A 13,526-nucleotide genomic window follows, 5' to 3' on the forward strand; every position below is an offset into this window, starting at 1 on the left:
GAGTCACATCGATTTTAGACATTGATAGACAAGAACCAAAGGGGGGGGGGGGCGAAGAAGTGAAGAAAGGAAGTGAGGGAAGGAAGAGGATGAGAACATGGACCAGAACAAAAAGACGCTAGCAGAAAGATATTGAAGCAACATTCGAATCGGGGGAAAAGAAAGCGAGAAGGGACAAGAATCAGTACGACGGGAGGACGGGACGTATACTGAAGAGGGAAACATCGGGAAAAATCATTCTAGTGAGGAATCTACTTGCTGGACGACGCCACAACCAAGATTCAGAGAGCCTCAGTGAGCTGAGCTGAAATACAGTTAACCCTCGTTATAACGAAGTCCTCGAGACAGGCAGTTTTCTCTCGTAATAGCGAAATTTATTTATAACCGAAAAATAAACAATTAAGAAAATAGAGCGGATAATGTCGGGGCCTGAATTTTGTACTACCTCGTAACTGGAGTTTCGTTACTACCGTGTTTGTTGGGATGGGAGTGTATTTTAGTAATAATGGAGAGCTCTGTTGATTTACTAGAGGCATGTGCATGTATACTGACGAAATTTGAAAAAAAAAAAAAACATTTAGAAAACGCTCACAAAGTTAAATAAGACAGATACCATCTTGAGTCACTGCTTCAACATTGTGAGAGTAACTTGCGAAGATGATCTTTTATGGCTGAATGATTTACCTTGTTGACTGATCTTGTAGATTCATTTGAGTTTCATGTATTTCCTTTACTTAGTGTTGTTTTTTATCAGTTTTCGTGTTAAGTACAATAATTATTCTGTTTTAAAGAACTATGTGTTTGTGTCATGCATAATGATCAATTGTTTATTGGTTTCCGAGGAGCAGGAATACGAACAGCAAGCAAGAGTGTGAGCTTGTAGCTCCATGGCTATAAGTATACTGAAAAAAAAAAAACAACAACAACCACACACACACGCACGCACGCACCCATACACAACAGGCAACGTACTTAACAATTGCATTGTGTAGAAGAACAATGTGTTTGTATGATGTTCCCAATTTCACTATGTTCGCTCGTGTCCGCCTGTGGATTGAAGATCCATAGGAAAAAAAAAAACTGTTTTACATTGACATCAAGAAGCAATGGCAACGTTCTTACAAAGTTGTTAGAAAGTTAGTAAAATGATAATCATTGACTCATGAATTTGCATTTTCACATTTTGTACTTGCAGCATTTTGATTCAAACTTTAAAGTGATCTTGGAACTGCTTCTGATGAGACGAATATTATACCGAAAAACAACAACCCCCAAAATACAATAAGTCATAGAACCTCGAAGGGGATGAAGAACGAAGGCGTGACACACACACAGACACACACACACACACACACACACACACACACACACACACACACACACCAATGATTATGTTACATCGCACACAGGAGCTTCCGCACAACATTCGTTTGACACATAAAAATAGGAATGTAGAATCATTAAACTACTCCAGTCATATCCCACTCCGGTGGACCATGCAATTCGGTATAATGTTCGTCTCCAATCAACATTAATGCGTACCGATAGATTTCGAAATTTGATTGTCACAATTGTCACTCTCATAGTTGATTGACATGTAAATTATGCTAAATCATTATTAGTAATTCAATTATGATACATTTCTTGTCCAGACGGCTTGACATGCTGAGGCATTTGTAATTGAGCTGCCTATAATGCATAGAAAAAGGTGTTGTTTATAGACCACGAATACAGTGCGTAAATAATACAGTAAAGAACGTTCATTGTAAGGGTATTCGTTCGTAGTTCTTTGAAATTGCATACAATGTGTCTTGCAATTGGACTCTTCATTATCATTCTATACCTAATAGGATGATATCGCCTTTTGTCTTCTTCCTCGTTATGTATTATTTTGATGGAGACTCATTGCTTTGTGAAATGTCATTGATATTGCTTTCTTTAGGACGAGCTTTCAGGCCTGCTTCGGGATTAGACTCGTTATTTTGTGACTGGATGAAAACTTCTATACTTAGACAGTGAATTTGACTCAAATCAAATGAACCCAATCAAATCTACATGATTCACGGAACTGTGCACTCGGGCAGGAGAGTAATATCATGCATCGTGCAGTCTGCTTGAGCAGCAGAATCGGGGTTACATCCTGATCGAAAAATGATATTGGGTTGGTACCTTTCTCGCTTAAAGAAACTGAGTTTGGGCCTCGCTCGGTTAATGAAATTAAGTTTGCACCCTCCTGGAGAAATGGAGTTGGGTTTGAGCCTTGCCCGACAAGTGAAATTGTATTTGGAGCTTCCTCGAGCAGTGCATTTGAATTGCACCTTGTCAGGAAGTCAGGTTGGGTTTGCAGTGTGGCTGAGAAGTGAACTTGGGTATAATACTAATTTTATCAGCGAACGTATATTTCTTTTCAATTCGAGTCATATCGGACTCAGATTACCCACTTGCCTTATCGAATATCTGGATAACATTCTTTTCGTCAAAATCATTGTTGGTACCCGTTCAATCATGAAAAATAGAATACACAATCTTAGTGATAATATTTCAGTATTCCAGTTACGGTACACCATTCCGATGAAAATACTTTAATAAATTCTGAGTCATTATGCGTTGTTAAATTAAGCTTCGGATGACCCTTTTCTAATGACTTGGAAGGCGATGTTTCTGGAATTTAGCGTTGCTATTAATAGTGCGCTGTTTGTTAAAAAAATGTACAGGAAATGAACATAGGTGTTGATGTTTTTATACGAGTGTGTATATTTGTTATTTCATAATTCCATGTAATCGAGAAAGCCTGTATAGGACTTTGATCACATGCGGAATTTACAATGTGTGTTATTTTGTTGCTACAATCGTATTACCGAATGTAGCGTTGTCTCTCTTCAGTGTATTTATGAAATTCCTTCATTTTCCTTTTATTCTGCACATTCAAAACACACTGCAAAGCTACAGCTGTACTTCCCAATAAACATTTGCAGGTCACTGTTTCCATGTATTTACCTCTTGCTCTCTCTCTCTCTCTCTCTCTCTCTCTCTCCTTTTCTCTCTCTCTGTTCTCTTTGTACGCCAGTGTTGTCTCTTATAGTCCTATTTAAATATCATTTTGTTCTCTGTATTGGGCTTCGGAAATTAAAGTACCGTATGTTGTATTGACTTACTTATTCAGAAGGGCCAACATTATGACAAGGGCTGTCTGTTCAGTGTGTCCATCAATTTTTTATACAGTACGTAGTATAATTCTCCGAGGTGATTTATTACATTGTTTTGTTATGTCAATGACGTATCATAATTTCTCACTATGGTTTTACAAATTTTCTTTATTAATTTGCCGCTTATGATAATAATGATAATTATGAATCCATATGTTTTGTCGAAAAAAAATAGAATAAATTACTGCTGAATTGAATTGAATCTTAAAGAACTCGTATCATATGCATGTCTACAAAATTAGTAAAACTAATCTCATAATGTTGTAAAGAAATTGACATCGGCTGCTTCGAGGCAGTATGGTTAAAATAACATTGTCTATGGTTAAAAATTTGCACATAGGTGATTTATCCACTTATGCAAAGACTATGCCAATACTATAATATATGCCAAGACTGGTAACACCCCATCTACGGCGAATCAATGCCAGTCTGGTGAAGCCTGAGCAGAATTCAGTCGGCGGAAGCTGTATCATTCTTACTGAAGGAAGTGGGGAAAACTAGTGGCCACACATGATCGATCAGAATGGATGATTAATTGTATGACGTATTAATTATAATTATCATATAATTAGAATAGAAAAAAGTAGAGAAACGGAACAGCATGTCAGTTGACAAAATTATTATCATGCCCTATGCCCCACGCTAAGAACAATTATTGTTCTTGTTTGTTGTTTTCAAATCCTAACCAATCATTACGTGATGAATCAGTAACAAGGCAAGGTGGCTCAATAGTCATACTGTGTTTCTCTCTACAGCTTCCAATCGAAGAACTCGTGGACCGCGCGCTTAACTCCCCTTGAGTCTTTCGCTTAACTCCCCTCGGAGTCTTTCTGAGTAATGACGTGTGTTATCATGCCCTTCTTAGTAAGAAGAAATTTCCATCCCTCTGATAGGAAATAAAATGGAGGTCTTGTTTTTGAGAGAGTCACACGTCATGCATGCACGTAGAAGATCCAGCTTCAATACATTGCAAAGAGCTGAGTGCATACACTGGTGAAGTGATCCACCCCAAGTACTCAACCAGACTGTATAAAAGAACATAGCACAATCAAATTATAATGTAATTTGTTTTTGACATTCACACATCAAACACATACACACACATACATCCAACACACACAGACAGACAGACACACACACACATAAACATACAAACGAAAGAGTTATCAAATTAAACACGAATTAAGCTTTTTGTCTGCTTTGTTATCATACATTTGTATTTACTTAAAGCTAGCATTGCCACGGTTTGTTTGGATTACGGTACGTATACACACACACAAAGTGTAGACAAAGGGCAGAACTTTGTAATACTTTGTGATACCCTCAGTAACAGAGGATGTGAAGAGGCGCACTACTCTTGCTGCCTGATCTTTTGGAAGACTAAGGAAAAATATCTGGACTAACAAAGACATCACCAGATCTCTGAAGGTACGCATATACAGAGCACTTATAAGACCTATTGCAACATATGGGGCTGAAATCTGGACTTTGAAGAAAGGAGACAGGGACAGATTGCAGGTCTTCGAAATGAGATGCCTGAGAACTATTGCCGGGGTATGCCTTATGGACAAAGTAAAGAACAGTGACATCATAATATATGGCATATTATGCCAATTCCATATCACTAACACCATCAATGATGAAGCAACAAAATGCAACACAAATGGTTCGGCCATGTTATTCGGATGACAGAGAACCGATTGCCCCTGAGGGCATACAGGAACAACTATGACACCCCCAGACCACATGGACGCCCCCCACTGCGCTGGAGTGACGAGATTAGAAGTAGGATACAGGATGCTGAGGAACTGGCCAGGGATAGTGGCATAATTATGGAGGAGGGTTACCCGAGGGAGCGCAAGGGGACACCACGTCCTGTGCAATTAAGTCAAGTCAAGTAAGTCAACGGTACGTATATAACAACAAGAGATACATTGAAAACTAAGATTAATTTTCTATTCTGCATTGTCTCTATTTTCCATCACAGAACAAATAAACAAGAAAAAAAAAATAAAAAAATTCCAAAGAGTCAGAGAGAGAGAGAGAGAGAGAGAAAGAGACAGAAAAGAAAGACAGGCTTCTTTTTATTTGTATAGTGTTAAGAATAATTGGATTTGTAGTGGCGAAATTTATTATACCATACGAATTGAGAAAAAGAGAATGCTGTTATAATGATCATTCAAGTCCAGAAATAATGCTGAAAACAAACCCATTTAAGTTATAGGAGGAATCCCCTCGTCTCTTGGCAGGATGTAGACATAGAATAAAATGAATAGTTAAAATTTGACTGAGCTGGACGTTTACACACACACAAAATAAAAATGAAAGCATACAGGATATTATCATACAAAGGTTTCGATAATCATAACAGCCACTACCTAATATGGCATGGCAAGACATCAAAATAGATGTGTAGTAAATACACGGAAAAAAAATTTCTCTGACTTGGTATCATATGTGCTTGTTCACATAATTTCTTTACCTGTTCCTATATTTAGTCAGTTAGGACTGACATTATTGCTTTATGGAAACATGAAAAAAAAAAAAACAAACTTGGAATTCTATACGTCTTTCTCATTGTGTGTCTTTTATAGATCATCCTCTGTTCTGTTGGTTGGACATTATTATTTCATGTAAAAAAGTCAAGTTTCACATGAACAGATAGTTAACCCTTTTAACCGTTTGCACATGCCTTGTGATCACGTCAATGCTGGCACGACTCTCGCATCTCTTTACAGAACAATGTTAATGATGTGCACACTGTTCGAACGTGTTGCTTGATTCTATTCATAATCTGTGATTCTATTCAAATCCTGAGCCGAGTACAAAGTCCATGCTGCGCATAATACATATTATTATGTATTTTAACATCATGCTATCAAATGCAAACGCTGAATTTTAAACATTACTTTTGTATCAATGCACAGAGTAACTGTTTCTGCTTGGAAACCTCTACACTGTAGTTACAAGACATATTTTTATAGATAAAGTCAGAGCGTATTGCCTATCTAGGCATGTTTAGCTGCAAACATGTTTTCATGATAATTGTTTTGATTTTAGATCAGTTAGTGCTATTTCAAAAGTGAGTTACAGATAGTTCTGGATACAATTTCAAGCATACGTTTACAGGCCAATGATAGACACTTAATTGAATAATGATCTTCCGGTGGACATGAAAACATAGAACACGTACGCGCGCATACACACACACACACACACACACACACAAACACACTTACACAAACACACACAAACAAACACACACACACACACACACACACACACACGCAAGACCGGACATGTCATATACACACTTTCTTGAAACCTCACCGTGACTTTTTACATGGCTTGTTTGCATGGATGTAGCCATGCTAGTAATGTGTTGGTATGTCAATGATTATGTCAAGAATAATCTTACCACCAAAAATGTGCTTCGAGGGCGGGCTGTGCCGTCAGTCCCGTGCATAGTTTGACGCCTGTTTCAGGTGGCAACATTTTGTGCCGGAGCGAAAATTTGTCTCATCCATACTGCCACTACTAGTAGAGCAGATAAGCCGAAGAATTGTGCAAAATTTGACTAATAACTAAAAGCACGAAACGTTCACAATTGGTAGTACATGCTAAAAGATTCATTTTAAGATCGGGAGGTAAGTCTGAATTGACCTCTGATGACTTCCAGAGGTCAATGACCTCAAAATGTAAGAAAATTGATATTTTTCATCATTGGTTAATGATAAACACAGTTGAAAAATGTACTAAAACTGATTTTTATCATGTTGAAATTGTCATGTTCAACAGAGCCTTGACAGGTTTCTACCTTTGACCTCTGATGACCTCGATAGGTCAATGACCTCAAAATGTCAGAAAATTGATATTTTGCGTCATTGGTTAGTGATTAACACCGTAATGGTGTGCTAAAACTAATTTCTGTCACAGTGGAATTGTCCTCATGTTCCACAGAGTCTTGACAGGTTTCTACCTTTGACCTCTGATGACCTTCAGAGGTCAATGACCTCAAAATGTCAGAATATTGACATTTTAATGCGTCACTCGTTACTGATACAGTTAATATTATATACTAAAAACTAATTTTTGTAAGTGGAATTGCCTCAATGTTCCACAGAATCTTTGGAGCCAGGTTTCTACCTTTGACCTCTGATCACCTCAGAAGACCTATGATGAGGTCAATGACCTCAAAATATCAGAACATTGATATTTGGTGCAATTGGATGATGATAAACAGGATTAAGATGTCCAAATGAATTGTTTTCCTATTCCACAGAGCAAGAGAAATTACTCACGTGTGTCTACCTTTGACCTCTGTGGACTGCGACATTTCAATGACCTCAAAATATCAGAATATTGATATTTCATTGTACATTGTTTAGTCAATGGTCAACCTATACCCGATGCAGGGGCGAATCCAGGAATTCTGTAAAGGGGGGGGGGGCAACTAATATTTATGGTGCCACTTGCGAGTTTCATTTCATTTTTTCTTTTTATTTCTTTTGTTTTTAACGAAAAACGAAGGGGGCGTGCGCCTCTTGCACCCCCCTCCCCCCCCCCCCCCCTCCCCCGATCCGCCACTGCGATGTACAATCATGCATTATGCTGTTAGCATGCTATTAGCCGGAGGGCCAAACCCCAAAAAGTCGCTTACTTACGAGTGAGTTGCACTCTTTCTACAAACTAAGTAGACCATGCTTATTTTCAAGTTTTTATTGTAACAAACAACATTCCACTGGTCTACCTCAAAAAAATTGTTGCGAAAGCCTCCAAATTCAAGATGGCGTCCAAGATGGCCGCCATATTTACTGAATTTGTTATTTGAATGATAGAATTCGATAGAAACATCAGATTTCAACAAATGTGATGTCATGTGAAAGAGAATAAAATTTTCTACAAGTTGATAACTTTTTTGTGGGTTATTATGATAACTGAATTGAGATTTTAAGGAAAAAACGCTCATTTTTTGATATTTTTCTGAAAAAAGGAAAATCATTAAAATGCTTGATTCAGCATGAATCAGAGAAAGACTGAAGGATGATCTTGAAACGTTTCAAGAATTTTGTTTGACATATAATTAATATTTGAAGAAAATTAGGGGTCAGTACCGTTTTTGGTTCAGGAGTTATAATGTCTCAAACTTGAAAACTCACTGGGTAAAAATGGCCACTTTACTTGTGACAAGACCTTGTTGGTCGTAAAAAAAGCCTGCGCGCGCCAAGACTACTACACGCACCACTGTCACTGGCGCGTGTAGCAGTGCCGGTGGTGCGTGTAGTAGTCTTGGCAAACGCAGACTTTTTCTTTGACAGACAAGAGTTTGTGCCTGCAAACTAACTTTCCATACCAAGTGGTAGCTCAGGTGACGCTGATTGCTATTATTTCAAAGTAGATTGTTCTGATGCAGATGAGATGAAGCAAAAATATCTTTCAAATAGAGGTAGAAGCTTGAAACAACCTTGCTATAGAAAGTTTAAAACAAAATTTGGATCAATCACTCAAAAAATTCAAGATTGCTGGCCATCAAAGCTGACATAGTGTATTGCGCCAAAGTAAATGTATCATTTCGATTTTGATACAATTTTGTCTGTTTTGTTGTCTATTTATATGGCTTTTATATATTCTGAACATTTTAATGCCATTTCAAACCATCTTAGGTTTTTATGGAGACATTTTACAGAATGCACCATGAATATTTCTCTAAAAAGTTTTTAAAAAAATTAAAAATGTTTATGAAAACCATGCAGAAATTAACATCTTTCCCATATAATCAATATCTGGAGAAAATTAGAGGTCAGTATTGTATTTGGTTCAGGAGTTATAATGTCTCAAACTTGATATCCCATTTTACATAATATGTTATTTACACGCATCTGTTCCCAAAGACAGAGGGTCAAATCCAAGATCGTGCATACTTTTCGAGTTCCACTCTCTCTATAGACAAGACCATACATAATGATTAAGCATACTAAGCAATGTTCCGTAAGTACACCTCAGTAGATTTGTTGCAAGTACAGATGCGGTCCAACAGGGCCGCCATTTTATTGAAATTAACATTTCAAACATAACATTTGATAGAGAAATTGGATTGCAACAAATTTGATGTCATATGAAGAAGAGTAAAACTTTCTAAAAGTTGATACCATTTTAGCTGTGTATTGTGATAAATTGGGGAGGGGGTGCTTCTCTTTTTTTTTGGGGGGGGGATCCATATTTTTATATTGTTTTGAAAAAAAGGAAGAAATGTAAAAATGCATGATTTAATATTTATCAAAGAAGAACTGAAGAATTATTTTGAAACCTGCGATTGAGATTGAGATTTACTGAGATTGAGACATAATTCATATTTCTGGAATTACAGGCAATATCATACACTGTTGACAAGTTAACATCTAAAACTTGAAAAAATTATATTTATGCATTATAAATTTTGCTTACAATGTGTTTACATGGTCACATGTAATACTGTAATTGTCTAGTGAGTTGCAAGTACCTGCAAACTAACTTTTCATGCCAAGTGGTAGGTGACGCTGGTCGCTATTACTGTAGCATTTCATCATAGTAGATTGTTCTGAGGCAGATAAGATTGAACAGAAAGTATTTTCCAAAAAGAGATAGGAGCTTAAAATTTGGCACAAATTTTGCCAATGTGTAATATTTAGCGATAAAAATAGTATTCACACAAAATTCAAGATGGCGGCAATTAATCGAGGTTTTCGTTCAAGGCCTTATTTACCATTGTGCACGTAAAACAAAACCCAGCTTTACTTAATTCCTCAAACTAGTTCTAAACTGTGAGTTAGGGATTAATGTACAAACTTAAATCAGTATAATTAATGATAACTTGTTAGATATACTAAATAGTTCTGATAAGAATGTTTTTTTTTTATGTCAACAGTTATCATGGTTATGGTTTCTTGAAAAGAAATGGTGATATCTCCGTATGTTTTAGGCTTTATCATAATTTTTTTTACATGGTAGAATGTTTTGTAATACAAAACTGTTGACAAGTTAACATCTAAAACTTGAAAAAATTATATTTATGCATTATAAATTTTGCTTACAATGTGTTTACATGGTCACATGTAATACTGTAATTGTCTAGTGAGTTGCAAGTACCTGCAAACTAACTTTTCATGCCAAGTGGTAGGTGACGCTGGTCGCTATTACTGTAGCATTTCATCATAGTAGATTGTTCTGAGGCAGATAAGATTGAACAGAAAGTATTTTCCAAAAAGAGATAGGAGCTTAAAATTTGGCACAAATTTTGCCAATGTGTAATATTTAGCGATAAAAATAGTATTCACACAAAATTCAAGATGGCGGCAATTAATCGAGGTTTTCGTTCAAGGCCTTATTTACCATTGTGCACGTAAAACAAAACCCAGCTTTACTTAATTCCTCAAACTAGTTCTAAACTGTGAGTTAGGGATTAATGTACAAACTTAAATCAGTATAATTAATGATAACTTGTTAGATATACTAAATAGTTCTGATAAGAATGTTTTTTTTTTTATGTCAACAGTTATCATGGTTATGGTTTCTTGAAAAGAAATGGTGATATCTCCGTATGTTTTAGGCTTTATCATAATTTTTTTACATGGTAGAATGTTTTGTAATACAACAGTTACTAACCTGCACATATAAATCGAATGTGATATCTCTCCCAATGGTAAACAATACCTTTAGTGTGTTGCGTCAAAGTTAAATCTCAACTTATAACTTATAATTTGATATGTTTTTTTTAAATCTTCTTATATTGCTGTCTATTACATGTTTCTATACATCCGAACGATATTGTACTAGTGTAAACTATATTGAGGGTCTTTTTCTTTGGGGGGGGGGGGGGGGGGGGGTGGAGCTCATTCCAGTGTTCGAGTAAGGCCCAATCTTTGATAAAAAAGAAATGCTTCTGTATCAAAGATATGCTTTTTTTACTTGTATGTTACTCTGCTGTTGTAGAAACGTGAATGATGATGGTTTATGTGTAATAATGTCTGATCCGTAGATGTCCTTGAAAGCCTTTCTGATCCGAACCCCCTCCCCCCAAAAAAAAAATCCACCATGGCGGCAATTTCTCAACTTTGCTCTTAAATGTGTTGTGCGAAATTACTTTTCAGTATATTGTTCGAATAGAATTGTCCAAATTGATTATTCGTGTTGGATATTCACATTTAAAAATAGCATGCTGAAACTGTATTTTCCGTTATCAGATTTTTCTTACATTGTTTTTAGGCTGATTTCATGTGGGTTATAGTGTCACAATTGATCTGAACTTATGCCATTGGTAGATGCTTTCCTATATTAGATATCAGGATCACTCGAGAGTGAAAATGTTCATTTTCATTCATTTTAGAGTGACCTCGGGGATCACTCGAAGAGTGACGAGTGATCCCTAAGGCAGGGCTCGACACTAACGGTGGTCCGGTGGCCCGGGGCCACAAAAAACGCACGTCGGGCCACCAAAATGTCAGATATGAAAAAGGTCGGATATTTGCTTTTGGGCCACCAAATATAAAAGTTAGTGTGGAGCTCTGCCTAAGGTCACTCTAAAATGAGTGAAAATGAACATTTTCACTCAAAAGTCACTCCAATTTCACTCTAAATTCACCGTTTTCTGTTATCAAAAGTAAAAACTTCCACTCGATTTGTTTTTTTTTTTTTCTTTTTCGGAGAGTAAAATATCACTGGTTTAAAAAATGTGTCCATAAAAACTTAAGACGGTTTAAGATAGCACAACAGACAAATTTGTATAAAAAACGAAATAATACATTTAATTTGGCGCAATACACCATGTCAACTTTGATGGCTGTCATCTTGATTTTTTTTTTTTTTTTTTGAGCGGTTGATCTAAATTCTGTCTTAAACTATCTATAACAAGATTGGTGCCAAGTTTCAAGCTACTACCTCTATTTGATTTTTTTTTTTTTTTGCTTCATCTCATCTGCTTCAGAACAATCTACTTTGAAATAATAGCGATCAGTATCACCTGTATGAGCTACCACTTGGTATGAAACGTTAGTTTGCAGGCACAAACCCTTGTCTGTCAAAGAAAAAGTCTGCATTTGTCAAGACTACTACACGCACCTCTGGCACTGCTGCGAGCGCCAGTGCCAGTGGTGCGTGTAGTAGTCTTGGCGCGCGCAGACTTTCTTACGAACAACAAGGTGTTGGTCACAACTAAAGTGGCCATTTTTACATAGTGAGTTTTCAAGTTTGAGACATTATAACTCCTGAACCGAAAATGGTACTGACCCCTAATTTTCTCCAAATATTGATTATATGTCAAACAAAATTCTTGAAACGTTTCAAATTCATCCTTCAGTCTTTCTCTGATTTATGCTGAATCAAGCATTTTCATGATTTTCCTTTTTTCAGAAAAATATCAAAAAATGAGTGTTTTTTTCCTTAAAATCTCAATCCAGTTATCACAATAACCCACAAAAATGGTATCAACTTGTAGAAAATTTTATTCTCTTTCACATGACATCACATTTGTTGAAATCTGATGTTTCTATCGAATTCTATCATTTAAATAACAAATTCAGTAAATATGGCGGCCATCTCGGACGCCATCTTGAATTTGGAGGCTTTCGCAACAAATTTTTTGAGGTAGACCATTGGAATGTTGTTTGTTACAATAAAAACTTGAAAATAAGCATGGTCTACTTAGTTTGTAGAGAGAGTGCAACTCGACCTCTGTTTTTAGCTTTTGTCCCCCCGGTTAATGATAGAATAATCTTGTCATTCCATGGAACATTGGTCATTTCCCTGTGTATTATATCCATTTTTGACCTCTCAGGACAATGATAGGTCACTGACCTTTTAGAATATCAAAATTTGTGTAGCCTTACCTACATTGATGTTTGGCTTCACTGGTTTTATCGTAAATGCTTAATCATGTACAAATCACGCCTTGACGTTGGATCATCTTGAAAACTTCGACATACCGTGAGGCCCAAGACATGCATTCGACATGAAGCAATTCTGTGTTTTGCAACTAGCTATTGCAATCGGAGACCTACCCAGGGAATAGATTAGCATTTATGGCAAACCATGGAGAAAGCGGATTATGCAAAATATTTTGGAGTCTACTCCCATAGGGGGCTCAGCTGGAATCACATCGCCACAGCAGTTTAAAAAGGCTAAACTTCAACCAAAAAACTCTTTCCAGACGAAGATATCATAAAGTTCAGGTGCTTTGCTACTCCACACTGCTCAGGACTGCCCTGGAATATGCATGAATCATCTGGGATCCATTCACCCAAGCAAACATCATGAAATTTTGGAATGATCCAGAGAAGATATGCACTC

General features: G+C 36.7%; 1 protein-coding gene across 4 annotated transcripts in view; it reads left to right on the forward strand.

The window, feature by feature from the left end:
- The window catches only part of LOC139738927 (uncharacterized), a 238,710-nt gene that overhangs the window by 167,267 nt on the left and 57,917 nt on the right, over positions 1-13,526 (forward strand). The window lies entirely within an intron of this gene.

This window comes from Diadema antillarum, unplaced genomic scaffold, assembly GCF_040938485.1.
Source record: "Diadema antillarum isolate AM-2024a unplaced genomic scaffold, OU_Dant_1.0 seq00000775_RagTag, whole genome shotgun sequence".
Taxonomy (NCBI): domain Eukaryota; kingdom Metazoa; phylum Echinodermata; class Echinoidea; order Diadematoida; family Diadematidae; genus Diadema; species Diadema antillarum.